The sequence below is a fragment of the Carcharhinus amblyrhynchos genome, chromosome 35 (genome assembly GCF_965287045.1).
Source record: "Carcharhinus amblyrhynchos chromosome 35, sCarAmb.v2.hapA, whole genome shotgun sequence".
NCBI classification, from domain to species: Eukaryota; Metazoa; Chordata; class Chondrichthyes; order Carcharhiniformes; family Carcharhinidae; genus Carcharhinus; species Carcharhinus amblyrhynchos.
In genome coordinates, this window is record NC_137358.1 from 2,206,717 (window position 1) to 2,234,608 (window position 27,892).

The 27,892-nt window shown below is 45.0% G+C and overlaps 1 protein-coding gene across 6 annotated transcripts in view; it reads left to right on the forward strand.

Annotated features, from left to right (window-relative positions):
* Positions 1-2,392: 2,392 nt before the first annotated feature.
* The window catches only part of LOC145361675 (trinucleotide repeat-containing gene 6B protein-like), a 166,920-nt gene continuing 141,420 nt past the window's right edge, over positions 2,393-27,892 (forward strand). For 5 of the 6 annotated variants that reach the window (XM_080217575.1, XM_080217570.1, XM_080217577.1 and 2 more), the window contains exon 1: positions 2,393-2,590. The gene's annotated coding sequence lies outside the window, so the exon portion shown is untranslated. Of the gene's footprint in view, positions 2,591-13,403; positions 13,425-27,892 lie in introns of those variants that run through there. The other variant, XM_080217571.1, reaches the window with a different exon arrangement.

A 27,892-nucleotide genomic window follows, 5' to 3' on the forward strand; every position in this document is an offset into this window, starting at 1 on the left:
TTAGTGTCTCTGCCTAATTAACAAAGCTATTAACCCTTTACCGTACAATGAAGATTCAACACTCAGAGGGTTGTGACGCTTCCAGATTTTCTACTTCAGAAGGCTTTGGGTTCTTGGTGCCTTTGGTTGGCAGTGTTCCAGACTGTGACTGATGGATCTTAGGTGACCAAGTTAATCGGGGATATGGGAATCAGATAGACGAGGGGAGCGGGGTGGCATATATGGACCTGAGATAGATGTTCACGATTTCAGTGAAAGGACTGAGCAGGCTCTACTTATTCATGAAGGACTCGTCTTCTCAACCTTGCCCCTTGCCTGAGGTGTGGTGATCCTCAGGTTAAATCACCACTTGTCAGCTCCCCCCTTCAAAGGGGAGAGCAGCCTGTGGTCATCCAGGATTCTGATGACTTTACTTTTACCTCCCATGTTCTTACGATTGGAAGTATTACCTTTGTTTGTCTCCGCAAGGATACCTGCCTGAGTATTTCCAGCATTTTCTGTTTTAATTTCGGATCCCCAGCATCCAGTTGATTCCTAATTGTTTGATTCCGCATTCTCCCCTATGCCCAAGTCAATATTCATCCCTCAAACATCATTGCAAAAGCAGGTGATCTGGTTGTTATACATGGTTGGGGCAGCACAGTGGTTAGCACTGCTGTCTCACAGCGCCAGGGACTCAGGTTTGATTCTGGCCTCGGATGGATGTCAGTGTGGAGTTGCACGTTCTCCCCGTGTCTGCGTGGGTTTCCTCCTGGTGCTCTGGTTTCCCCCCACAGTCCAAAGATGTGTAGGTTAGGTGGATTGGCCATGATAAACTGTCCCTTATTGTCCAAAGATGTGCAGGTTAGTCAGGTTGGCCATGCTAAATTGCCTGTTATGTTTAGAACAGAGTTGAGGAGGAACTTCTTCACTCAAAGGCTGGTGAATCTCTGGAATTCTCTGCCCGTTGAAGTGGTGGAGGCTACCTCGCTAAACATATTTAAGTCACGGGTAGATAGGTTTTTGAAAGACAAGGGAATTAAGGGTTATGGGGAGAGGGCGGGAAAGTGGAACTGAGCCACTTCAGATCAGCCATGATCTTATTGAATGGCGGGGCAGGCTCGAAGGGCTAGATGGCCTACTCCTGCTCCTATTTCTTATGTTCTTACAAAGATGAGTAGGTTAGGTGGATTGGCATGTTAAATTGTCCCTTTGTGTCCAAAGATGAGTAGGTTAGGTGGATTGGCCATGCTAAACTGTCCCTCAGCGTCCGAAGATGTGTGTGTTAGATGGATTGTGTGTTAGATGAATTTACTATCAAATAAATCGGTTGGACTGAAACCTGGTGTTGTCAGACTTTTTACTTAGATGGATTAGCAGGGTAAATATGTGGGGTTATGGGGATAGGACCTGGGTAAAACACTGTAGGAGAGTCAGTACAGGCTCGATGGGCTGAAGGGCCAACTTCTGCACTGTAGGGATTCTATGATTCTCCATTTCCCTACACTGCGACGCTTCAAAAGTAATTCATTGGCGCATTCAGACTTTACATTTCGTTACATTTTATTTTTAAACCAAAATCCTCCCTCCCGCATTGACCTTTTCCCCAGCTCACTGAACAGGAACACAATAAATTTATCTTGAAACATTTAAAGAGCACGAAGGTGATTGTTCAATTTGTGTAAAAGGCCGGCTAGATGGGAATGTTCCATGTAAACCTCTATTATCCACTGCCCTCTGCTGGGCTGCTCTCTTGTATTTCCTCCCCCGCCTAACCCATTGAATTAGGAGATGGGGGAAACATCCACTTTAGGAGTCAGGCTGCTGCCAGGGCAAGGCCCAGAGGCAAGGTAAACAGCGGGTGCGGAGCTCCTTCCCTGATTGACGTTCCGGCGGACCAATCGGCAGACGTATGTTGGGCGGGATGATGGTCAATGGACCAATAGTCTTGCGAGCTGTCCGGAGGAGGGCGGGTGAATTAGATTGACGGCCAGACTAACCAATCGACTAGTAGAATTGGAATGAGGTAATGGAGATATTAACCAATGGGCTCCGTGCTCTGGAAAACACGCAGCAGACGGCTAGGGGGTGATTGATTGACGTCTATCTCAACCAATCGCATGACAGAGATTGGATGATTGGCGTCCAGTTTATCCAATCGCACGTCGAGGCTGCGATGAGGTAATGTAGGCGACATGGAAGGCGGGGAATTTGTTTGACTCTCACACCTTGCATCCAATCAAGTGTTAAAGAAGGCGGGCAGTTATGATTGACGTGGCAGTAAGCCACTAAGACGAAGGGATCTTTGTGACAGACGTTTCAATTATCCAATGGGCTGATGGAGCTGAAGGGGCGGCAGCAGCCCGGCAGCCAATCGCGGCCGCGTCAGGAGGGGGCGGAGCTGCGTGTCGGAGTTGTGTTGTGTTGTGATGCTCGGTGAGAAAGTTTTTCTGGCCGATTCCCCCCCTCAGCCCCGCTACCCGCGCTGCCCAAGTCAGGAGAGTAGATTCTCGAGGCGGAGAAGCGGCCTCCCGGAGCCCCGGACTCAATGGGATAACCCGGAGCGCGGCGGCCACAGGACCGAGTTCCAGAAGCTTCTGCGGGAATCGCGGTGAGGCCGCGGATTGTTTGTGTCCCCCTCCCCCCCAACCCCCCCTCCTCCCCCTCCCCCCAACCCCCTCCCCCCCTCCACCAACCCCCAACCCCCCTCCACCAACCCCCAACCCCCTCCCCCTCCCCCCCACACCCCCACCCCCTCCCCCCCACACCCCCACCCCCTCCCCCCCACACCCCCACCCCCTCCCCCCCACACCCCCACCCCCTCCCCCCCACACCCCCACCCCCACCCCCACCCCCCATCTCCCCTTCCCCCCCTCATCCCCCCCATTTCCCCCCCCATTCCCCCCAATCCCCCCCCATTCCCCCCAATCCCCCCTCGCCCGCCCCCAATCCCCCCTCGCCCGCAACACCCAACTTTACTCCTCTCAACATCCCCTCACCCCCGGCCCCCTCACACAACCTCACTCCCCGGTCCCCCACCACTCACCCCCTCACTACCTCCAGGTCCCCTGGCCCCCACACTTGTCAACCGCCACCCCGACCCCTCCCCGCTCTTCCCCCTCCCCCCTCAACCCTCCCCGCTCTTCCCCCTCCCCCCTCAACCCTCCCCGCTCTTCCCCCTCCCCCCTCAACCCTCCCCGCTCGTCCCCCTCCCCCCTCAACCCTCCCCGCTCGTCCCCCTCCCCCCTCAACCCTCCCCGCTCGTCCCCCTCCCCCCTCAACCCTCCCCGCTCTTCCCCCTCCCCCCTCAACCCTCCCCGCTCTTCCCCCTCCCCCCTCAACCCTCCCCGCTCTCCCCCTCCCCCCTCAACCCTCCCCGCTCTCCCCCTCCCCCCTCAACCCTCCCCGCTCTCCCCCTCCCCCCTCAACCCTGCCCGCTCTCCCCCTCCCCCCTCAACCCTCCCCGCTCTCCCCCTCCCCCCTCAACCCTCCCCGCTCTCCCCCTCCCCCCTCAACCCTGCCCGCTCTCCCCCTCCCCCCTCAACCCTGCCCGCTCTCCCCCTCCCCCCTCAACCCTGCCCGCTCTCCCCCTCCCCCCTCAACCCTGCCCGCTCTCCCCCTCCCCCCTCAACCCTGCCCGCTCTCCCCCTCCCCCCCTCAACCCTGCCCGCTCTCCCCCTCCCCCCTCAACCCTGCCCGCGCTCTCCCCCTCCCCCCTCAACCCTGCCCGCGCTCTCCCCCTCCCCCCTCAACCCTGCCCGCGCTCTCCCCCTCCCCCCTCAACCCTGCCCGCGCTCTCCCCCTCCCCCCTCAACCCTGCCCGCGCTCTCCCCCTCCCCCCTCAACCCTGCCCGCGCTCTCCCCCTCCCCCCTCAACCCTGCCCGCGCTCTCCCCCTCCCCCCTCAACCCTGCCCGCGCTCTCCCCCTCCCCCCTCAACCCTGCCCGCGCTCTCCCCCTCCCCCCTCAACCCTGCCCGCGCTCTCCCCCTCCCCCCTCAACCCTGCCCGCGCTCTCCCCCTCCCCCCTCAACCCTGCCCGCGCTCTCCCCCTCCCCCCTCAACCCTGCCCGCGCTCTCCCCCTCCCCCCTCAACCCTGCCCGCGCTCTCCCCCTCCCCCCTCAACCCTGCCCGCTCTCTCCCCCTCCCCCCTCAACCCTGCCATTATTGAGACTAATGTCACGAGGATGAATTACTAAATTAATCCCAATGTGGTGATGTGCTTCTTAAAAGTAGCTGTGATTATGTAGCTGCTGATTTTACTTGTTTTCCCTGTCAGTAAGGAGTTTGGTATGACTGCATTTTTGTTTGGAAAAGAGGAGGCCTGTAAACCAAGTTTTGAAACTTTTAACTGCATTTTTTGGAATGTTGATAAAAGCATTTGGTTCACAAACCTTGGCTCGGCCAGGTTCGCTTTCACTTCTGAATCAGCAGCTATTCTCACCCTATCGTACCCTTGAAGTTTGAAAATGTAATCTAGAACAACACAATGTTGTTGAGGGATGGCTGCCATGTCAGAAGTGTTGTTCTTTAGGTAAGCCCTCTTGTGTGGATGTTCAAGATCTCATTGAAATGCTGATTTTGAAGAAGAGAGATGGTGTAATATCTCCAAAATCCACACAAACTGATCATCTCATCTGATGTCTTCATGCTATTTTGGCAGATTGAAGTACCTATGCTAGAATTATGATTGAGTCATAGAGGTTTACAGAATGAAACAGGCCCTTCGGCCCAACTTGTCCATGCTGTCCTTTTTTTTAAATCCCTAATGTAATGCCAATTGCCCACAATTGGCCCATACCCCTCTATACCCATCGCACCCTTTTTAAAACATAAAATTGTACCTGCCTCTACTACTACCTCTGGCAGCTTGTTCCAGACACTCACCACTCTGTGTGAAAAAATTGCCGCTGTGGACACTCTTGTATCTCTCCCCTCTTACCTTAAACCTATGCCATCTAGTTTTAGACTCCCCTACCTTTGGGAAAAGATATTGACTATTTACCTTGTCTATGCCCCTCTTTACTTTGTAGGCGTCTATAAGATCACCCCTCAGCCTCCTATGCTCCAGAGAAAAAAGCCCCAGTCTATTTAGCCTCTCCTTATAACTCATACCATCAAGTCCTGGTAGCATCCTAGTAAATCTTTTCTGCACTCTTTGGAGTTTAATAATATCCTTTCTATAACAGGGTGACCAGAACTGTACACAATATTCCAAGTATGGCCTTATGAACGTCTTGTACAACTCCAACAAGACATCCCAACTCCTGTATTCAGTGTTCTGACCAATGAAACCAAGCATGCCAAATGTCTACTTCACCATTCTGTCCACCTGTGACTCCACTTTCAACGAGCTATGAACACATACCCCTAGATCTTTGTTCTGTAACTCACCCCAATGCCCTACTGTTAACCGAGTAAGTCCTGCCTTGGTTCAGTCTGTCAAAATGCATCACCTCACATTTGTGTAAATTGAACTCCCATCTGCCATTGTGATGCATGCAGAAGGCATGTTTCCTCTTGTGGGAAGAACATAACCAGATGCCATCAATGTAAGACGGTCACCAATAAATGTAGTAGGGGATTTGGAAGAAATCTTTTCACCAAGAGAGTGGTGAGACAATGGAATTTCCTCCCACAGGGCGTTGTTTTTGACGAGACCAACAATTTTTTTTATTCATTCGTGGGACACGAGTGTCGCTGACTGGCCAGCATTTATTGCCCATCCCTAATTGCCTGAGGGCAGTTGAGAGTGAACCACATTGCTGTGGCTTTGGAGTCACATGTAGGCCAGACTGGGTAAGGAAAGCAGATTTCCTTCCCTAAAGGACATTAGTGAACAGATGGCTTTTTCTGACAATGGTTTCATGGTCATCGGTAGATTCTTAATTCCAGATTTTTTTAAATGATTTCAAACTCTCCCCCCCTCCCCCCGCCGCCGCCGCCGCCATCTGCTGTGGCAGGATTCAAACCCGGGTCCCCAGAACATTAACTGAGTTTCTGGATTAACAGTCTAGCGATAATGCCACTAGGCCATCCCAAGTTGTCATTGAACTGAGTGGCTTGCCCGGACTTTTCAGGGGGCGTTTAGAAATCGACCACGTTGCTGAGGTTCTGGAGTTACACTTAAGTCAGACTCGGTAAGGCCGGCAAAGAACTAGGTAGGTTTTACGACAATTGACAATAGTTTCGTGGTGACCATTCGACTTCTAATTCTGGGTTTTTATTGTACTCGACTTTCTTTTTAGAATTAATGTTTTTACTGAGGGTTTTCTATTTAATTATAAGACATGACAAATCCCCAGAATCTAGTACAGTAGAGTGATCACTATTCTACATCGACATACCTCTATAAGTGGTTCAGATTATCAATCATTGTAGTTGTGGTCAGTGTCTCCTTTCGTACCGATAATGAAAGGATACCAGAAAGATTGGGGGATCTCTGGATAACAGGATAAAAGTCATGATGTGGCGATGCCGGCGTTGGACTGGGGGTAAACACAGTAAGAAGTCTCACAACACCAGGTTAAAGTCCAACAGGTTTATTTGGTAGCAAACGCCACTAGCCTTCGGAGCACTGCTCCTTCGTCGGTTAACCTGATTCACCGTTCGATTCACCTGACGAAGGAGCAGTGCTCCGAAAGCTAGTGGAGTTTGTTACCAAATAAACCTGTTGGACTTTAACCTGGTGTTGTGAGACTTCTTACTGTGTTTAACAGGATAAAGTTATGAGCACTTTGTTTAGTTCATTTTATTAGTGTCACAATGAAGGCTTACATTAACACTGCAGTGAAGTTACTGTGAAAATCCCCTTGACACCACACTCTGGTGCCTGTTCGGGTAAACTGAAGGAGGATTTAACGTGGCCAATGCATCCTTTTGGACTGTGGGAGGAAACCCATGCAAACACGGGGAGAACGTGCAGATTCTGCACAGACAGTGACCCAAGTCGGGAATCGAACCTGGGTCTCTGGCACTGTGAAGCAGCAGTGCTAACCACTGTGCCGCCGTGCAAAGACAAAGCTACACAATATACGAGATTTGTTACAGAGTAAAATACAGTTGGGACCTAACTCTGCATCCCAAGCCCTGAAGGGATACCCCAGCGAAAGGGAAACATCAGGGTACTGCCATATGTACATTACATGGTTGGCAGTGTACACTCCAGTATACATGAGCCAGTACGCCAAGGATTCTTACACGACACCAAGATTCTCAACAGACTTTACTCTTCAGTCATATCAGAGGCACCATTTTCCACCAAGGAAACCCTAGTGACAAGGAGAAGAAGAATTGTTAAGGCACCCATCAATGTGATATCTGGGGATGAGATACAATCTCCTCCCCCAATGAGATAAGGGAGAATTAGAATCAGAGCCTGTATCAGCACTTCACCTACCCAGATAAAGAAAGGAAACCCCAGAGAGAGGAACAGCAGGATTAGCCAGTGGACGCCAGATGTGGTCAATGTACAGATGTGTACACTTTTGCAAAAATGGTACCAGTTTTTCTGTCTGTATATGAGTTAAAAAAATTCTGCTTGCTCATCCTTGGCTGGCTACCTTTCATGATGTCCAGTAGTTCAGAAGGCATTATCCAGTAACTAGCTCGTTACAAGATTAATATTAATTTTGTAGCCCTTGCTGCTTAAAATAATTCTAACTGTTACCCTACAACAGTGGCTGACATAACCCTCAAAACTCTTTCTTGCTTTGATAATTTTATAGTTTTCATATGCATATGTCAGAAATACATACATGAAAATTGAGGCTGTAACTCCTTGTTGCGTTATTGTTAAACATTTATCCTATAGGTGGCACAGAGGTTAGCACTGCTGCCTCCCAGTGCCAGGGACCCGGGTTTGATTCCTGGCTTGGGTCACTGTCTGTGTGGAGTCTACACATTCTCCCCATGTCTGCGTGGGTTTCCTTTGGTGTTTCGGTTTCATCCCACAATCCGAAAGATGTGCTGGTTAGTTGTATTGCTCATATTACATCCCCCCTCTCTCTCTCTCTCCCCTCTCTCTCTCTCTCTCTCAGCGTACCCAACAGATGCCAGAATGTGGCGACTAGGGGGATTTTCACAATAACTTCATTACAATGTTAATGTAAGCCTACTTGTGACACGAATGAATAAACTTTAATAACTTTTAAGTAACAATCCAAATAATTTTGACAGCTGGGCTGATTGGAAGCATGGATTTCCTTACAATTGAATAAATCAGGTGAATAAAAGAATTAATGAGCAAAACAATTTGTTGATCTAAATCTTGAGAAGTCCTTGAGCTGTATTTCAATTTCACTATATAAACTGGGTAAACCAGAGTTAAAATTATTCCATTGGTTTGAGGTAAAGTTTTTAAAGTTGGAGCTTTTATAAAAAAAGGAAGTCACATTATGTATAGACAGAATGGAGATTCTGAGAATCAGATTAATCACTGAAGTATGGTTTTGATTTGTTGCCAAGTGTAAACAGTGTTCTTGTGGAGAAACAGAAAGTGAAAGGAATCGAATACAGTAATTGGGTGTGGCTAAAGAAAAATGCAACATAAAAAACACAATTCTAGAAAGAAACTAGCTGCGGTTAAGTTCAATTTACTTGATCAGAACAGATTTATAGCTTTCAGTTTAAGGAGGTTCAATGTCCATAACCCAAAACAAAATCCAAGTCTTTGTATCGTTCGAAGCTTTAGGATTCAGTTTTAGCCAAGGCTTGTCCTAGTCTGGAATGGTGACCTGTCCTCAGTTGGGATTTAATATATCTATTAAACATAATTTCATGTTGCCTCTTGGCTTATGTCATCTATTAGCATCCCTGCAAAACCTTGTCCCACATTAACTCAACCATCTATAACTGTAGTCCCCAGTGCCTACTAGGACAGCCATTATGTCTCCATCGTTTAGAACTTCCCCAAGCCCCTCCCCTTCTCATCCAGCTCCTTCCCTGCATTCAAAAGTTCAAGATATGGAGATGCTGACGTTGGACTGGAGTAAACACAGTAAGAAGTCTCACAACACAGGTTAAAGTCCAACAGGTTTATTTGGTAGTAAACACCATTAGCTTTTGGGGTTTGCCCCAAAATTCAATGCAGCCTTTCCCTCCTGATTGCACTTCATTTTGTTAATTCATTCACTCTATCATGTCCTGTGTAAAATGTTCTGAAATGTCCGATGAGAAGAATAAAAGAATTGTAAGAGCAATCTTGTTCAGTTGTTGACACCTGACACAGTTGTTGACATAGAGTTCAAAAACAGAAAACATGTTCCGTACTCATTACGTTTGATTTTCTCATCAAATAACTTTCAGTTTCCTCTCAAAACCTTTGGTATTATCTACCTCCTTCACCTCCTGGTCAGTCCCTTCACCTTATTCACCATCTTTTATGATTACTGTTATCTGTTCTGTTTGCATGCATCTCCCTTCCTGAGCCTCATTTATGCCCTTTTGTTATAATGCAAAACTTAACATACTGATACCCTAAAAATCTAGAATCCGTCTCAAAAAAGATTAATTAGAATTGTTGAATCGATGATTGCAATTAAACCATATGACTTATTATTGTCACTACTTTTATATTTCTTGGGTGACATATTAAACATGACTAATCATATAACTCAAGTCAGGTATGAGTGCGTTGGGCTGTCATAACACAGGGTATAGCACCATTGAAAGTTAGCCAATTAAAAATTTTGCATGAGTTTCATTGGATGATGTGCGCACTTAACAAACTCATTAAGGATGCATTTAATTTTGATGCCACAATCTTACACACAACCTCAAAACATCTAAGTTGTGTGTGTAAGCAAGTATACAGATTGATGGTGTAAGTCCAGTTAGGAACCATATTTCAATTCTGTAGCTATTAGCCTTGGAATTTCTGCTACAGGTTTATGTGCTTTCTTTAGACACCAGCTAGTTTGGAAGGATGGCCTCTATCTGTGAGGAGGCAGTGGCACAATGGTATTGTCTTTAGGGGCGCAGGATAATTTTGCTCTGGGAACACAGGTTCGAATCCCATCACAGCAAATGGTGGAATTTAAACTCAATATAACATCTGGAATTTAAAAAGTCTAATAATGACCATGAAACCATTATCGATTGTCGTGAAATCCCATCTGGCTCACTCATGTCCTTTAGGGAAGGAAACCTGCCATCCTATCTGTCTTGCATGTAACTTCAGACTCACAGAAATGCGGTTGACTCTTAAATGCCCTCTGAAGTGGCTTAGCAAGCTGAGAAGAAAATACAAAGGAAAGAAACCAGACAGATCACCCAACATTAACCTAGTCAAGAAACAACCTGACAGTCATATTCATGTAATCATATTAAAGAGAAGGCCCCAGACAACACCATCGTCATTCCTGGCTATGTCCCATGGCCAGAACAGACCCAGCAGAGGTGATGGCACTGTACAAGCAGGAGGGAGTTGCTCTGGGAGTACTCAACATCGATGTGGACTCCATGAAGTCTTTTACCAGGTCAAATATGGACAAGGAAACCACCAGCTGATTACCATGTACTGTTCCCCTCACTCATGAATCAGTACTCCATCATGTTGAACACCACTTAGAAAAAGCAAGGGCGCTGAATGTACTCTGGGTGTGTTCTTCAATGTCCATCACCAAGAGTAGCTTGGTAGTACCAATGTAGACTGGGCTGGCTGGGTCTGCGGTGAGGGAACAAGAGAGGAAAACATACTTGACCTCATCCTCATCAGCCTACCTGTTGCAGATGCATTTGGCCATGATAGTATTGGTAGGAATGACCACCACACAGTCCATGCAGAGACCAAAAGTGCCTTCACATTGCGTTGTATGATACTGCCACTGTGCTAAATGGGTTTTAGAATTCAAAAAGATCTAACAATTTAAGGCTGAGCATCCATGAAGTACTCTGGGCAGCAGAATTTGCCACAATCTGCAATCTCATGGCTTGGTATTTCCCTGACTTTATCATTACCACCAAGCTAAGGGATAAACCCTGGTTCAGTGAAGATTGCTGGATGACACACCATTAGCAACACTAGGCATTCCTAAAAATACAATGTCAACCTGGTGAAACTACAATGCAGGACTACTTGCGTGCTAGACAGCATGAGCAGCAAGTAATAGAGCTAAGCGATTCCACAACCAATGGATCAGATCTGAACACCCCAGTCCTGGCCCATACAGTCGTGAGCAGCTCACTGGAGGCGGAGGCTCTACATTTATTCCCATGCTTAATGATGGGATCACTCAGCACATTTTGATTTTATTTTCCTAAAACTGGGTGGCATAGTGGTTAGCACTGCTGCCTCACAGATCCAGGGACCAAGGTTGATTCTTGGCTTGCGTCACTGTCTGTGCGGAGACTGCATGTTCTTCCCATGTCTGCATGGGTTTCCTCTGGGTGCTCGGTTTCCTTTGAATCTGAAAGATCTGCGTTGGTTAGGTGCATTGCCATGCTAAATTCTCCCTCGGTATACCTGAACAGGTGCTGGAGTGTGGCGACTAGGGGATTTTCACAGTTACTTCATTACAGTGTTAATATAAGCCTACTTGTGACACGAATAAACTTTAAAACTCTACTAAGTACGGTTTGTTTTTTTTTGAAAAAAACTTTCCTCCTTCAATACCTGATTGTGTGTCTGCCATGGCTCAGTTGCCAGCACTCTTGCCTGTGAGTCAGATTGTGGGTTCACTCCAGAGACTTGAATAGAAAAATCTAGGCTTGACATTCAAGTTCGACATGTTTGAAGATGCTGTCATTGGAATGACACATTAAATTGAGGCTCCTTTAGGTGACCATGAAAGTGCTGGAGGGGCTATTTTGAGGAAAAGCTGGGTAGTTATCACCAATGTCCTTGCCTGAAGCTTTTGCAATCATCACAAACTGATTATTTTGGCGTTATTTTGTTTCTATTTGTGGCAGTTTGCTGCATGCCAATTGGCTGCATTTATTAAGAGAGTGAATTCAAAAGTACACCTTTGACTATAAAGCACTCAGGAATTACATTTTCATGTTCTTTCTTGGAAGTTAGCGTTACTGGCAAGGTCAGCATTTATTACCCATTCCTAAGTGCACATAAGGTGGTGATGAGCCACCACCTACAATTGCTGAAATCCATCTGGAATAGGTGCACCCACTGTGCAGTTAGGAAGGATGATCCAGGATTTTGACCCAGTGAGAGTGAAGGAACAACGATATATTTCCAAGTCAGGACGGTAACAGACTTGGAGTGGAACTTGCATGTGGTGGTGTTCCCAGGCGCCTGCTGCCCCTGGTAGGGATCGCAGGTTTGGAAGGTGCTGTCAGAGGAGCCTTGGGGAATTGCTGCAATGCGTCTTGAATATGGCACACTCTACTGCCATGCTGAGCCCGTGGTGGACGGAGTCACTTTGTCCTGGTTGGTTTTGAGCTTCCTAAGTGATGGAGCTGCACTGTCCAGGAAAGCAGAGAATAGTCATAGACTTTAACAAAATGGAAGCAGGCTGTTCGGCCCAACTTGTCAATGCTGCACTTTTTTTTAACCACTAAGCTACTCCCAATTGTCTGTGTTTGCCTCATATACCTCTATACCTTTCTTACCCATGCAATTGTCTAAATGCTTTTTAAAAGACAAAATTGTGCCAGCCTCGACTACTGCCTCTACAGCTCATTCCAGACACTCACCACCCTCTGTGTAGGAAAATATTGCCCCTCTGGACCCTTTTGTATCTCTCCCCTCTCACCTTAAACCTATGCCCTCTAGCTTTAGACTCCTCTGCCTTTGGGAAAAGGTGTTGACTACCTAGCTGATCTATGCCCTATGTGTGAATGTTCCTTCACGTTTCTGACTTGTGCCTTGTAGATGGTGAACCGCTTTGGGGAGGCAGGAGGTGAGTTACTTGCTGCAGAATTTCCAGCCTCTGATCTGCTCTTGTCAGTTTTTTTATGGTTAGTCCAGTTTAGTTTTGGTCAATGATCATCCCCAAGGATGTTGATGGTGGGGGAATTCAGCGTTGCTAATGCTGTTGAATGTCATGGGTAGATGGGTGGGGCAGCATAGTGGTTAATGCTGCTGCCTCACAGCGCCAGGGACCCAGGTTCAATTCCGGCCTCGGGTCACTGTCTGTGTGGAGTTGCAAGTTCTCCCTGTGTCTACGTGGGTTTCTTCCGGGTGCTCCGGTTTTCTCCCACACTCCAAAGATGTGCGGCTTTGGTAGATTGGCTGTGCTAAATTGACCCTAGTGTCAGGGGGACTAGCAGGGTAAATATTTGAGGTTATGGGGATAGGGCCTTGGTGGGATTGTGGTCAGTGCAGATGGGCCAAATGGCCCCTTCTGAACTGTAGGGATGCTATGATTCCATGACTAGATGGTTAAATTCTCTCTTGCAGGGGATAGCTGTTGCATTGCGCTTGTGTGATACCAAGGTTGCCTGCCACTTACCAGCCCAAGCTTGAAAATAGTCCAGATCTTGCTGCCTGTGAGCATATTGGAACGTTACATATTCTGAAGCAAGTAATATATAAGATGTGCAACTAGCAGTGAACATTGCCACTTCTGACCTTGTGTTAGAGGGGAGAGCATTGATGAAGGTGGTTGGGCTGAGGACATAGATTTGTAAGTACAAGATTGTTCTTTCAGGGTAATTAATAAGCACAGAACATAAACTCCAATCAGTTTTTAATATAAAACAGCCAAAGCATTTTCGAGTTTGCCTTTTATATTCTAAGGGGACTCTTTAAATTGACAAAATTGTAATTTAACCATGAATTAACTCGCTGTGTAACCTGTAGCGATTTTGAGCAGTTGAAATTGTGATGAAACTTGAAGGAACACCAATTTTAGATCAATGTCAGCCCCCTCCATCCCTCCAAGCAGTCAGTGATTTGTGTTGGGCCTTGCTGCAACATTGTAATGTTTCTGGTACACCAAGAACTTTGCTTTCAGAATTTTCATCTTGACCTCTGTACACTTCTGTGTCGAGTATCTACTCGCTGCTGTTGCCACTGTCATAATGTGAAACTTGTTTGATTTTTGGTTGGTTTAAGTGGTTCCTTGTGTCCGTGTTGTTGCTACGCCTGCAGAATACACCAAATAATCTTGTTGGTTGAGGGTAAATATTGGCTAAGACACCGGGGAGAAATCCCCTGTTCGACAAAATAGCACTTATGGGATCTTTTGGGCCTACCTGGAGAGGGCAGATGGGGCTCGGTCCTTTTTGACAGTATTACACTGGAGTGTTGACCTCAATAATGTGTTCATGTCTTTGGAGTGGGATTTGAACGTGCAGGTATGGCCAATCAATGAAAACCTCTCCTTTTGGATGCCAAATCACAGCACAGCGATGTATTGTGAACTCCAGTGTGTCTGAATATTGAGGCTTCCGCCATGGGTGGGTTAGCACTGCTGCCTGTCAGTGCTAGGGCCCTGGGTTTGATCCCTGGCCTAGGGTGACTGTGTGGAATTTGCATGTTCTCTCCGTGTCTGCGTGAGGTTGCTCCGGTTTCCTCCCACGCTCCAAAGATGTGCAGATTAGGTTAATTAGTCATGCTAAATTGCCTGTTAGTATCAGGTGGATTAGCAGGGCAAATACCTGAAAATAGAGTAAGTAGGGCTTGGGTGGGGTTGTTGACAGTGTAGGCTCAGTGGGCCGAATGTCCTCTTTCTGCTCTGTAGGGATTCTATATGTCTTTTCTCGCTTGTATAAGTTTGATTGCTTAGCTCCTAAAAGATGCTGCTGTATCTGGGTAAATGCGGCTGAAGGACTCATTTATTATGTCAGCTGGTTTTAAAAACCTGATCACCTGCTTGGGTCAGAATTTCTTTTGAAGTACTTACTGATTTGCTTATTAAAGACCACTACTTCAGTCAATGCTTTGTTGAAGAGCTACTCAAGAATTCTGCGATGCACTGCACCTTGTTGCTATGGGATGTGCGACTGTCAGTGAATTCCAGATTTCAGCATTGCCACTGCCCACATTTGCCGAGTTCAGGAAGGTACTTCCGCAAAGGAATGGAAAAATATGCATGACAAACTGTTTTGCGTAATTTTATTTTAACAGGGTCCTTTCACCCCTCTGGATCCTTGGCTAATGCTCTCCCATCATCCAGCATTCTCTTACCTTCTTGGTGTACATTGTGAACAGGAGATGAAATAGTATTAAATAGCTGTTAGGTCACAGGCTCAGTCTCATTTGTCCACCAAATACAAAGAACTAGACAACCGGAGATGGGGCAGGTAATGGTGTACAGCTTGCATTGGACAATTATCTGTTTTTATTTTATTTCAGAAGATCATTGGGCCAAATGGTTTTGTAATGATTTGGATTTATATAGTGCCTTGGTCAAACATCTGTCTTGCTTTGCAGCAGTGATTAGCAAACAGAATTTGACACTGAGACACATAGGGAGGTATTGGAACAGGTGACTAAAGCTCAGTCAAAGAGCTAGGTTTTTTAAGGAAAGAAAAATAAAGATGTTTAAAGAGGGCAGTTGAGGGTTTGGGCCCATACCACTGAAGGAATGGTGACCAATGGTAATTGAAATCAGGATGGTTGAGCCAGAATTAGAGGAGTGCAGAGATCTTGAAGGATTGTAGTGATGGAGATGCTGAGAGATTGGGGGGAAGGGGAGTGAAATGTAGAGATTAGAAAGCAAGGATGAGAATCTGAAAATTAAGTTACTGCTGGACTGGGACTCGGGGTAGGTGAGCGAGTTATTGGCAAAACCATATCTTCACAAACTGTATTTTTCTTTTAAAATTTGGGAGGTCATTACATTATAACCTTCACAGTACTTGAAAGGGCAAAAGCTGTGTGCTTGTTTGCAGTGCAGTTATTTTAATTGATTGCGGGGGGAACAGGCTAGTGATGTACTGGAAATTGCATGATAAAAATTAGCTTTAGGTTTTGTAGTTTTTTGACATTGATTAAGAATAAAACGAGAAACTGCACAGCTCACATTCTCCTCATCTTGCCTGAGATGGAGTGGTGAACAGTATATAGCTAGGAATCCTGAGAGGCTGAGACCTGATCTGGCCACTTTTGGCATGGAGGAGACACTTTGTTGGTGAGAATCTGCAGGCCTGTACTGAGACTAGCAAGGTATCTGCAGGTGAGGGAACTGCAGATCGACAGCGTCGAAGCCCTGCAAACTTTATCTTTTTTTTCCAAAGCCTACTATTTAATTGCCCATCTCTGCAGAAACCCCATCCATTTTTCCTTTAATTGCTTCTGTGTGCGCACTGGAGAATCTTTGAGGGGTAGATAATTGTACTTCAAGATTACAGTTGTGTGTTAACCAGTTCTTGCAACTTGCTTCAAAAAAGAAGTTTCATTCAATCATCCTGGGTTTATTGAAAGAAGTCTGATTAAAAAGTCTCTTTTATGCTGGGTCTAACAGTACAGAAGGTAGATAGTTGGCCAAAGTGGTGAATTAAACTTTTAAACTAATGGTGTGATCTGTGGAGTAGTGGAGCTAGATAAACCACACATTCTGGTCATAACAAAACACCTTGGTGAAGTATGAACATGATTTGGTGAGTTAAATTATGCACAGCAGGGCTTTGGATGAGCTAGTTTTTATGGAGCATGGTAGATCATAGAATCCCTATAGTGCAGAAGGAGGCCACTCGGCCCATCGAGTCTGCACTGACTCTGACGCAGTATCCTACTCGGGCACTTTTCACCGCCCTATCCCTATATCCATGGAGTTGCTGGCGTTGGACTGGGGTAAGCACAGTAAGTAAATAGTTACAACACCAGGTTTGAGTCCAACAGGTTTATTTGGTAGCGCGAGTTTTGATAGCTACCCCTTCATCAGGTGAATCACTCACCTGATGAAGGGGCAATGCTCTGAAAGCTTGTGCTGCCAAATAAACCTGTTGGACTTTAACATGGTGTTGTGAGACTGCTTGCTGTAACCCTGTATATTCACCTTTGCTAATCCATCTAACCTGCACATCTTTGGATTGTGGGACAAAACCAGAGCACCCACGCAGACAAGGGGAGTATATGCAAATCCATATACATGGTTACCCAAAGTCAGAATTGAGCCCAAGTCCCTGCTGCTGTGAGGCAGCAGTGCTAACCATTGTGCCAACCTGCCGCCTGTTGCTGTGCATTGGAACGGTCATGGTCGAAGTGGGTGACATGGCACAGTGGTTAGCACTGATGCCTCAGTGCCAGGGACCTGGGTTCAATTCCAGCATTGGGCAACTTGTCTGTATACAGTTTGCATGTTCTCCCCATGTCTGCGTGGGTTTCCCTTGGGTGCTCCAGTTTTTCCTCTCAGTGCAAAGATGTGCAGGTTAAGTGTATTGGCCTTGCTAAATTGCCTCCTTAATGTCCCAAGATGTGTAGTTTAGGGGATTAGTGGGAATGCAACCTGGGTCGAATTGATGTCTGAGAGTTAGTGCAGACTTGATGGGCTGAATGGACTCCTTCTGCACTGTAAGGATTCCATGATGAGGCACGTGCCATAGAACTGAAACTATTCCGCTGCTGCTGGACTGCCCCCAAGTTTGATTTTGAAACCACCTTTATTCATGCCATCCCATACACATGTATTCGGGAAAATCTACTTTTACTTTCTTACCCAAGTTACATCGAGTGTGCAGCACAGAATCAGCCATCTGGCATTCAAGGTCCACATGAATCTCTTTCCACCACCCTTCAGCTTGACCTATCAACATATCTATTACTCAGAATTTAATTGTTGGTGAGAGGACTGGATGTTGTGAAGTGCTTATTAATTCAGCTCCCAGGTCAAAAACGTCCGTCGTTAACCAGCTTTTTTTGCTGCCCTCTGCATTTTAAGATGGTTACCATTCTGTAACATGTTGTAAAGCCATGCTGTCTGTGTTTGGACTACAGGTTTTTATTTAATTGTAATAGAAATTATTCCTGTTCTGAAAATAAATGACTATAGTTTTTTGATATTTACTTTATAAAGTGCAGTTAATATGCAATCAGTTATTGTGTTTGTCTCGTTTCAGTGGCAGTGGAAATGCATTTCCCCATTGATTCCTGATTTGTTTGCAATCTCTGATCCACTTTTATGGTTTTTATCTATCACTGGAAAAGAAGATTGAGGGAAAATAGGTGTGGGTCAGTGGGTGGAATTGCAGTCCCCTTAAATCTAATTAGCAACATAAAAGTACATTTTAATTCAGTAACTTCCCAGAATTGGCACTTCATTTCACCTCACCCTAAAACTTCAGGTAAACTGTTAATAGACATGGGTTGAAAGGTATCTTACACGTTTCAAAACAATAATGTCACATGCCATTCTGATTTGGAACTATATCACCATTCCTTCACTCTCTCTTGAGTCAATAACCTGGAATTCTCTTTCTAGCAGCACTGTGGGTGTACCTACACTACATAGACTGCTACGGTTCAAGAAGACAGCTCATTGCGACCTTCGCAGTTGGGGATTGGTGATAAACATTGGCCTAGCCAATGACACCCACATACCATGAACAAATATTTTTTAAAAAGTTGAAATTTTGCAGCCCTAAAGATGCACTTTCGTAGTGAAAGCATCAAGTGAGCTCCTGACAGTTTGTGTAGTAAGTGTTGTGTGCACATCTACCGAAATTGTGCTTCCCAAACTCTTTCCCACTGTGACCCCATTTGGAAGCTTGAAAATTGCCATTACCCAATAGTATGTGGGCCAGCTGGGGGTGTTAGAGCTGGGAGGGGGAATTTGGGGAGTGAGTTTGGTAGTATGTGTTTGACCTGTTTGGATTTTAAAATGAGTTCACCTACATTTTGTATTACATTTTGCAAACATCACCTATATTTTAGAATATAAAAGTAGGGAGGTCTTGCTGCAACTGTACAGGGTACTGGTGAGGCCACAGCTGGAGTACCGTGTGCAGTTTTGGTCACCGCACTTGCGGAAGGTTATATTGGCCTTGGAGGGAGTGCAGAGGAGGTTCGCTAGGCTGATACCGAAGATGAGGGGGTTGGACCATGAAGAGAGACTAAACAGACTAGGTCTGTACTCATTGGAGTTTAGAGGGATGAGGGGGGATCTTATAGAGACATATAAGATAATGAAGGGGATGGATAGGGTAGAGGTAGAGAGATTCTTCCCGCTTAGAAAGGATAGCAGGACTAGAGGGCACAGCCTCAAGATAAGGGGGGGGGGGGGCAGTTTAGATTGGAGTTGAGGAGGAACTTCTTCACTCAAAGGGTGGTGAATCTCTGGAATTCTCTGCCCATTGAAGTGGTGGAGGTTACCTTGCTAAATATAATTAAGTCACAGGTAGGTAGGTTTTTGATAGACAGGGGAATTAAGGGCTATGGGGAGAAAGCAGGAAAGTGAAGCTGATCCACTTCAGATCAGCCATGATCTTATTGAATGGCGGGGCAGGATCGAGGGGCTAGATGGCCTACTCCTGCTCCTATTTCTTATGTTCTTATTACTTTTTTCAGTGGCTTTATTTGGATCACGAACCAGGCCTCCGAGATCAATCAACCAGTTAGGGCAGGGCAGGCCATGCCCTCCATTGGGGAGGCTAAAGGGATCTCCAGCTGCTATGAGCTCACCGGTAGCTACAGTTGTCTTGAAGCTCACAACCCTAAAATCCCATCTTGTTACCCCACTGGGCCATGAGTCCCACAGTTTGGGAAGCCCTGCATTAAAATATATCATCGGGTTTACATGGTGGCTGAGGAACCAAGTGAAATCTTCCTGTAGGTTGTGCTGATAGATTATATGGAAAACTGTTTTTCAAACTACATCTAGTTGCAAAAGAAAAAGCTCTCAATCTGTATTTAAATTAAGTTAAGGAAAGTTGGTTTGTCCTCTGTGAGAACATTGCAGTAAACTAAGTGATGTTTTCAAAGTTATAATGCAAAGTGAGATAGATTATTAGCTTAATGTCCGTAGTTGGAAAAATGCTAGAATCCGTCATCAAAGAAGAAATAGCATGACGCCTAGAAAAGAATGGTTTCATCAAGCAGACGCAGCACGGATTCGTGAAGGGGAAGTCATGTTTAACTAATTTATTGGATTTCTATGAGGATGTGACTAGTGTGGTAGACAGAGGAGAACTGATGGATGTGGTGTTTTTAGATTTCCAGAAGGCATTTGATAAGGTGCCTCGCAAAAGGTTAGGGTGCACGGAGTTGGGGGTAAGGTGTTAGCGTGGATTGAGGATTGGTTGTCTAACAGGAAACAGAGAGTTGGAGTCAGTGGGTGCTATTCTGGTTGCCAGTTGGTGACTAGTGGAGTGCCGCAGGGATTGGTGCTGGGGCCTCAACTGTTTACCATTTACATAGATGATCTAGAGGAGGGGACTGAGTGTAGGGTAACAAAATTTGCTGATGACACGAAGATGAGTGGAAAAGCAAATTGCGTGGAAGGCACGGAAAGTCTGCAGAGAGATCTGGATAGGCTGAGTGAGTGGGCGAGGACCTGGCAGTTGGAGTATAACGTTAGCAAATGTGAGGTTATCCACTTTGGTAGAAATAATAGTAGGAGGGATTATTATTTAAAGGGTGAAAAGCTGCAGCATGCTACGATGCAGAGGGACCTGGGGGTCCTTGTGCATGAATCACAAAAACCCAAGTCTGCCGGTGTAGCAGGTGATCAAGAAGACAAATGGAATGTTGGCCTTTATAGCAAGGGGGATAGAAAATAAAAGCAGGGAGGTCTTGCTGCAACTGTACAGGGTACTGGTGAGGCCACAACTGGAGTACTGTGTGCAGCTTTGGTTACCGCATTTGTGAAAGGATATATTGGCCTTGGAGGGAGTACAGAGAAGGTTCACTAGGCTGATACCGGAGATGAGGGGGTTAGCCTATGAAGAGAGATTGAATAGACTGGGTCTGTACTCGTTAGAGTTTAGAAGGCTGAGGGGGGATCTTATGGAGACATATCTGATAATGAAGGGGTTAGGTAGGGTAGAGGTAGAGAGATTCTTCCCGCTTAGAGAGGATAGCAGAACTAGAGGGCACAGCCTCAAAATAAGGGGGGGGGGGAACAGTTTAGATCAGAGTTGAGGAGGAACTTCTTCACTCAAAGGGTGATGAGTCTCTGGAATTCTCTGCCGTTGAAATGGTGGAGGCTACCTTGCTGAATATATTTAAGTCTTGGATAGATAGGTTTCTGATAGACAAGGGAATTAAGGGTTATGGAGAGAAAGCGGGAAAGTGGAACTGATCCACTTTAGATCAGCCATGATCTTGTTGAACGGTAGGGCAGGCTCGAAGGGCTAGATGGCCTACTCCTGCTCCTATTTCTTATGTTCTTATCATTCAGGATTATTGTGTATTAGGGGAAAAAATTAATACTTTAACAGCAGCAGAAAAGTCTGAATCTCTGAAGAAGTTAGGAAGACCCTGTCAGGAACCATTGATGTAGAGTCTAACTGGATTTGTGACTCACCTGAAGAAGGAGCGACACTGAAAACTTGTGCTACCAAATAAGCCTGTTGGACTTTAATCTGGTGCTGTGAGACTTCTTACTGTGCTTACCCCAGTCCAACGCCGGCATCTCCACATTATGGATTTGTAAGGCCATTAAAAAGGAAAGAAAATGCTTTCATGTAGAACTTTCCCTGACTTCAGAACATATAACAATTGGTGAAGCGTTTTTGAATTGCAGTTGCTCTTGCAGTAAGGGAAATTCAGCAGCCAGTTTGTGCCCAGTGAAATCCCAGAAACATCAATGTGTAAATGAACAAATAATAAATATTACAGAAGACACGGATGAATTCCCCGGCGCTTCTAGTAGTGCTGTGGGATCTTCTATGTCCCCCTGAGCTTAGGGGGAGCTTCAGTTCAACATTTTATCTGGAAGGTTGCATTTCACACAGTGAGGCCTTGGGGTGTTAGCCTGGATTTTGTATCCAAGTCTCTGGAGTGGGGTTGGAATTGTCAAACTTCATGTTGTGTGTTGCACTGAGTAATACCAAAAGATCTCAACTGCAGGCATTATTAAACTATTTGTAGCTTCCTAACAGAGAGGGCAGCAGAGAGGACAATGCTTAGATCTTGCAATATACTACACTTGGGGGAAAAAAAATGTATAATGTGCCATTTCACATTTTAATGTATATAATTTCACAGATATAATTAAACAGTTCCTGAAATTTAACAGGTTGTGTTGCAAATTTACTGTTGCTGTAATCACAACCTAAGCATTTATGACTGATACTACCAGAGCAATTTGCATGTTTAATTTTTTTATCCTTAACAGCAGTTTGTGTTCTTGCAGGAACAAGAACAACTTATTACTTATTCCTTCCTTTTTCCTTTTAATTTAATCTATCTGGCTTCTTTCTCTTTATACTGTTTCCATTAGTTTGATTCTGTTCTCTCAACATCCCTGAACTTTGACTACCAGCCCTACTTAATGGTTGGGACTGCGATATCAATTGGTTTCTCTTAATCAATGACTTTGACTCACTTGCTCTACTGGTCGACCTGTGACAATGGCAAACTTGTAACTCTCACTTTCTTCCGACTTTCAGTTTGAGCTATTGGAGGAATTTAGACTTTTGGCAGTTTCTCATGCTCTCCCTTTGTGAGATTTCCTCTTTCAGTCAAATGATCTACATGATACTGATGGGGTTTCTCTTCGGTCTTCACTAGATATGTGAATGCACTTAGTCTCTTTACAGCAACTCAAATGATACACTTTTCCTTATCATCTGAGTGGTTTTTCATCATGATTTCCCCACTTTTGAACTCTAACTTTCATGCCTGTTATCATGACTGATCTTCACTTTGTCCCGCTTTTCTCTCTGCTGTTTACATCAGGCTTAAGCAAACCAAATATTGTCCAAGGGCCATATTAAACACTAACTCGTGCAGCTTGTTGTGGACTGTGGTGTTATTCTACAAGAGCACAGGAAATTGTCTAGCTTGTTTTGAAAGGAAACATGGAAATTAATGTCTAGCAAGGTGCATAGCAAATACCTCTGCAAAAGACTGTGCAAAATCCATACCATTCTATGCTGGGTGATATGATGGTATTGGAGTGTGTTTGACTCATTTCTTAGTTGGACATACATCAAGCCCTTCTGATCTAAGCTGTGGACCATTATCTGATATCACCGTCTCTGGAAATCAAAAAGTGCAAATCAACTTCTTGAAACTCCTATTTCTATGTCATTTAGGATGGAGTTGAGGAGACATTTCTTAACCCAAAGAGTGGTGAGCCTGTGGAATTCATTACCGTAGGAAGTAATTGATGCCAAAACATTGGATGTATCCAGGAGGCGGCTGGATATAGCACTTGGGGCGAACGGGATCAAAGGTTATGAGGAGAAAGCAGGATTAGGCTATTGAGTTGGATGGTCAACCATGATCATGATGAATGGTGGAGCAAGCTTGAAGGACTGAATGGCTTCATCCTGTTGCTTTCCTCTGTTTCTATGAAACCTCAATAATTTTGGCATTTGTGCTAATGGGCTTAGACTTAATATTTATCACTTGCTATAACTATTGATTGAAACAAAGCACTCATTCTCAACTTCAGAATAATTTGTCATTGACTTTTAAGTGTATGCTACAGGCATTGCCATACTCTTCTATGTGAGTTGACACCACACCTAACCCTTGCGGTGAGGCATTGTATGCTGAAACCAGTTTTTTTCTTGGAATCATAATGGATCAAGACAGCATCAATTAATTCACTTTGACAAATGCTTTCTGAGAAACCACAGACAATTCCCAATCCATTCCATCTCTCAGCTGTTGATACAGTTGGGTTTATGTATTTATGAATGCCTTAAGTTATTCTGGAATTTTATTTTCAGTCCTGCTACTCTCATCTTCCATGTGCTGTTTTTCTCTCTCTTGACTGAATACAATTCCTAATCGTCCTGCTCAGTGACATCAGCTTCTGTTTCCACATCTGCCATATGTGCATTTGAGGATTAACAGACTACTGAATTAGTTTTACATCTACCAATTTGACAGGAAATGGGGGAATTTAAATGTTTGGTGGCTACCATAGCAGCTAGAGCATCTAAATAGCCGACTCTGAGACTGCAAATTTGGCTGCTGTCATCTCGACCTCACTTGAATCTAGTGGACCTCTTCTGCTAGCTCAGGCATAGGACTCTCTTGCAATCTACAATGATCTCTTTCTGCCATTTGTACGTCTGTGATATCATCACAGGCCGTCTCCACATCAGCCTTTGCTCAAAAACTTGATGGCACAGTGGTTAGCACTGCTGCCTGACAGCCCCAGAGATCTGGGTTCAATTCTGGCCTTGGGGTCACCGTCTCTGTAGAGTTTGCACGTTTTCCCTGTATCTGTGTGGGTTTCCTCCAGGTGCCTGAGTTTCCTCCCACAGTCCAAAGATGTGTGGGTTAGGTTGATTGGCCATGCTGAATTGCCCCTTAGTGTCAGAGTGGAATAGCAGATTAAATACATGGGGTTAGGGGGCTATGGCCTTGTTGGGATTATTGTCTTTTCCGACTCAATGGGCTGAATGGCCTCCTGCTGCACTGTGGGATATCTCTAAGGATGATTCTCAGTTTGAACCATTCCACAGTGAGAAGGATGTTCCTTGAATTTGAGAATGTAATCTGCAACGGCCTCACTTGGCAGTTGCTTCCTTTTACAGTGTGCAACTCTCAGCTGAGAGAGTAATATAATAAAATACTCTGATCTTTCAGTATATTCTCCTCCAGTTCTGATTAGACACATATCCGGAGTAAGAATAAATTGAAGGATATGGTGCAAAGGTAGATTTGGGATTTGAAAAAGGAACAGGCGTTGCAGGTGTAATGCCTTCTTGTCTCTGCATTTTTATCTTGCAACCTTGGTCTTCTCCCTTTTTTCCTGTTCAGCAAAATCTAACATTAGAAATTAAAGTGTGTAGGCAGTACTTAATTACTTAATGGTAGCTCTTGTGATTATGATACGAGATTTACTAGCAAAATGTAGTTTTTTCCCTCTCGCCTATGATCAGTTTTCAGGTTGATAGCAACTTTTGATAATGGGCTTCACAGCACACTGCCTCTGTGTCCTAGCACCCACAGCTTGTTTTGTCTTTCAGGTCACCTGTCTGTCTGTCTTTTGATTCCTATTTGGTTTGTTAATGGAGAAGTACACTTGCTGATGTCAGATAAAAAGGTTGTCTCGATCGAGTTCTCTGTCTGACCCTCGAGGTGTAGAATTTCATTTGATGGCTGGTACTGTTATTGTTCCTTTCCTGTTGTAGTTTAATAGTGAATTTAGAGTCTGTTTGTCCTGCTTATTTCTCTTGTAAATGCTATTGACTCTTGGAGTAGTGACTTTACATTTGGTGGCTTGTTTCCATTATCTCATGCAAGTGGGTGTTCTTTTCTGCTTTAAAGTTAAAGTTTATTTATTAGTGTCACAAGTAGGCTTACATTAACACTGCAATGAAGTTGCTATGAAAATCCCCCAGTCGCCACACTCAGTACACAGAGAGAATTTAGCATGGTCAATGCATCTAACCAGTCTTTTGGACTGTGGGAGGAAGCCCACGCAGATACGGGGAGAATGTGCATACCCAGCAGACAGTGATCCAAGCCGGGGATCAAACCTGGGTGCTTGGCACTGTGAGGTAGCAGTGCTGACCACTGTTAGATTTGATTTGATTTATTATTGTCATATCTCTTAGTGAAAAGTATTGTTTCTTACACACTGTACAGACAAAACATACTGTTCATAGAAAGGGAAAAGAGAGAATTCAGAATGTAGTGTTACAGTCATAGGGTGTAGCGAAAGATCGACTTAATGCAAGTCAAAAGTCTGACAGCAGCGGGGAAGAAGCTGTTCTCGAGTGGTTGGTAAGTGACATCAGACTTTTGTACCTTTTTCCCAAAGGAAGAAGGTGGAAGAGAGAACGTCTGGGGAGCGTGGGGTCCTTAATTATGCTGGCTGCTTTGCCGAGGCAATGGGAAGTGTAGAGGGTCAATGGATGGGAGGCTGGTTTGTGTGATGGATTGGGCTACATTCACAACCTTTTGTAGAACCTTACAGTTTTAGGCAGAGCAGGAGCCATACCAACCTATGATACAACCAGAAGGAATGCTTTCTATGGTGCGTCTGTAAAAGTTCCACCTTGTGAAGATGAATTTGCATTTATGTAATGCCTTTCATGACTTTTGAACTTCCCAAAATATCTTACAGCCAATCAGGTACTTTTGAAGTTTGGCCACTGATGTAACATATGATACTGTGGCAGCTAGTGTGCATTGTAGCACAACACCATAATTTGGTAATGACCAGATAATCTGCTTTGGTGGTGACGGTTTAAAGATAAGTATTGCTATTACCGAAGGGATTTTCCCTGCTGTTTGAAATGATGCAGTGGGAACTATTTCACTGAAGAGGATAGACCTGGCCTCGGTTTTACTTCTCACATGCACCCAAGCGTGTAGCACTATCTTGGTACCGCACTAAGTTTTGTGAACGTAAACAGCCGAGAGTCAGCATGCTATTCAGTCATGGGTGTTCTGCCAATATCCACGTGCACACCATCTGAGGTCAGCTAACTATAGACATGGCAAGGACCATCTGCAACTCTACGGCTGACTGTATTCACTCACTGAACACGTGGGAGAGCTCCTTCTGTCATTGAACGTGGCCTGTGGCATAGTGCAAAACTCCTAGGGAAATGATGGAGCGCTGTTTGAGGAACTTGTGTTCAGGTTGTTTTGTGTGGTGCACAAGGCCAAAGTTGAAAAGGTGGCAGAGGAATTGGGGAGCAGCTTTTCAGCCAAAGTGTTTTGTGGGATAAAGGGGAGTAAGCTGGCAGTCAGGCTTGATATATGAAGTAGAATCACGTTTTGTTAGTTCTGCTTTCTAATGCAACTGAATAGCATTCGTTTGAAATTTGAGAATGTAATGGCATAGTGGGCTAGCTTACGTTGACATTCCAACAGAAGCTGTGTTTGTTAAGTGTTGTCCTAGTTCAAGAGCACTTAAAATTCCATGATTCTAATAAAGGAAATGGGGAGAAATAGATGGGACTGAATGGACAGCTTTCAGTGGGCTGGTTAGTGCAGGAGTATGGGCCAAACAATATACTGTAAAATTCTATGGTTAACATTAAAGAGTCCCACAGGAGAAACTCTGGATGCTCGGCTCTGTATATTTGTTTCACATAGTACCCTGAATTTAACTCCCAAACGATCTTTGCAGCTATCCAAGAGATGGAAGCAATTTCATCGACCTGGCCCTATGGCTTTCTTACCTATTGAAGTTTGCGACACCCACGTCCCATGAAAGAATTTTTAAAAATGCCTTAGGTGGCACAGTAGTTAGCACTGCCACCTCACAGCGCCAGGGACCCGGGTTCAGTTCTCGGCTTGGGTAACTGTGCGGAGTCTGCATATTCTCCCTGTGTCTGCGTGGGTTTCCTTCCACAGTCCCAGTGACATGTTGGTTAGGTTCATTGGCCATGCTAAATTCTCCCTCAGCGTACCTGAATAGGTGCCGGAGTGTGGCGACTAAGGGATTTTTGCAGTAATTGCATTGCAGTGTTAATGTAAGCCTACGTGTGACAGTAATAAACTTTATTTCATTATCTATTTCAGTGAAGCATTTCAAAGTAAATTAAGAATAATGAACTTGAGAACACTAACCCTCAATCTTTGTGAACACAGCCTCAAATAAGTTTTGAAACATAAAGTAATTAGAGCTTCAGTACAAGCTCCTGTGTTGAGTATGTTAGTAACTAGCTTGCTTGTTGTGTAATTGTCTTAGCCAGAGTGGTGCTGTTGCTAGGCTTTTAGCAAAGTCTTATGGTAGACATGTGTGCAGGTTATGTACAGTGCTAACTTCTATAATGAGTTTTCCAATGTAGAAGATTAAATAAAATGATGCAAATATGAAGAAAGACTTGGAAATTCATATTTTTCTCATTCGAACAATGCAGATTATGGGGGGTGGGGTGTGTGGTGTCATAGTGTTTTAAATGATAAAAGAAAGGACATAATAAAAGCA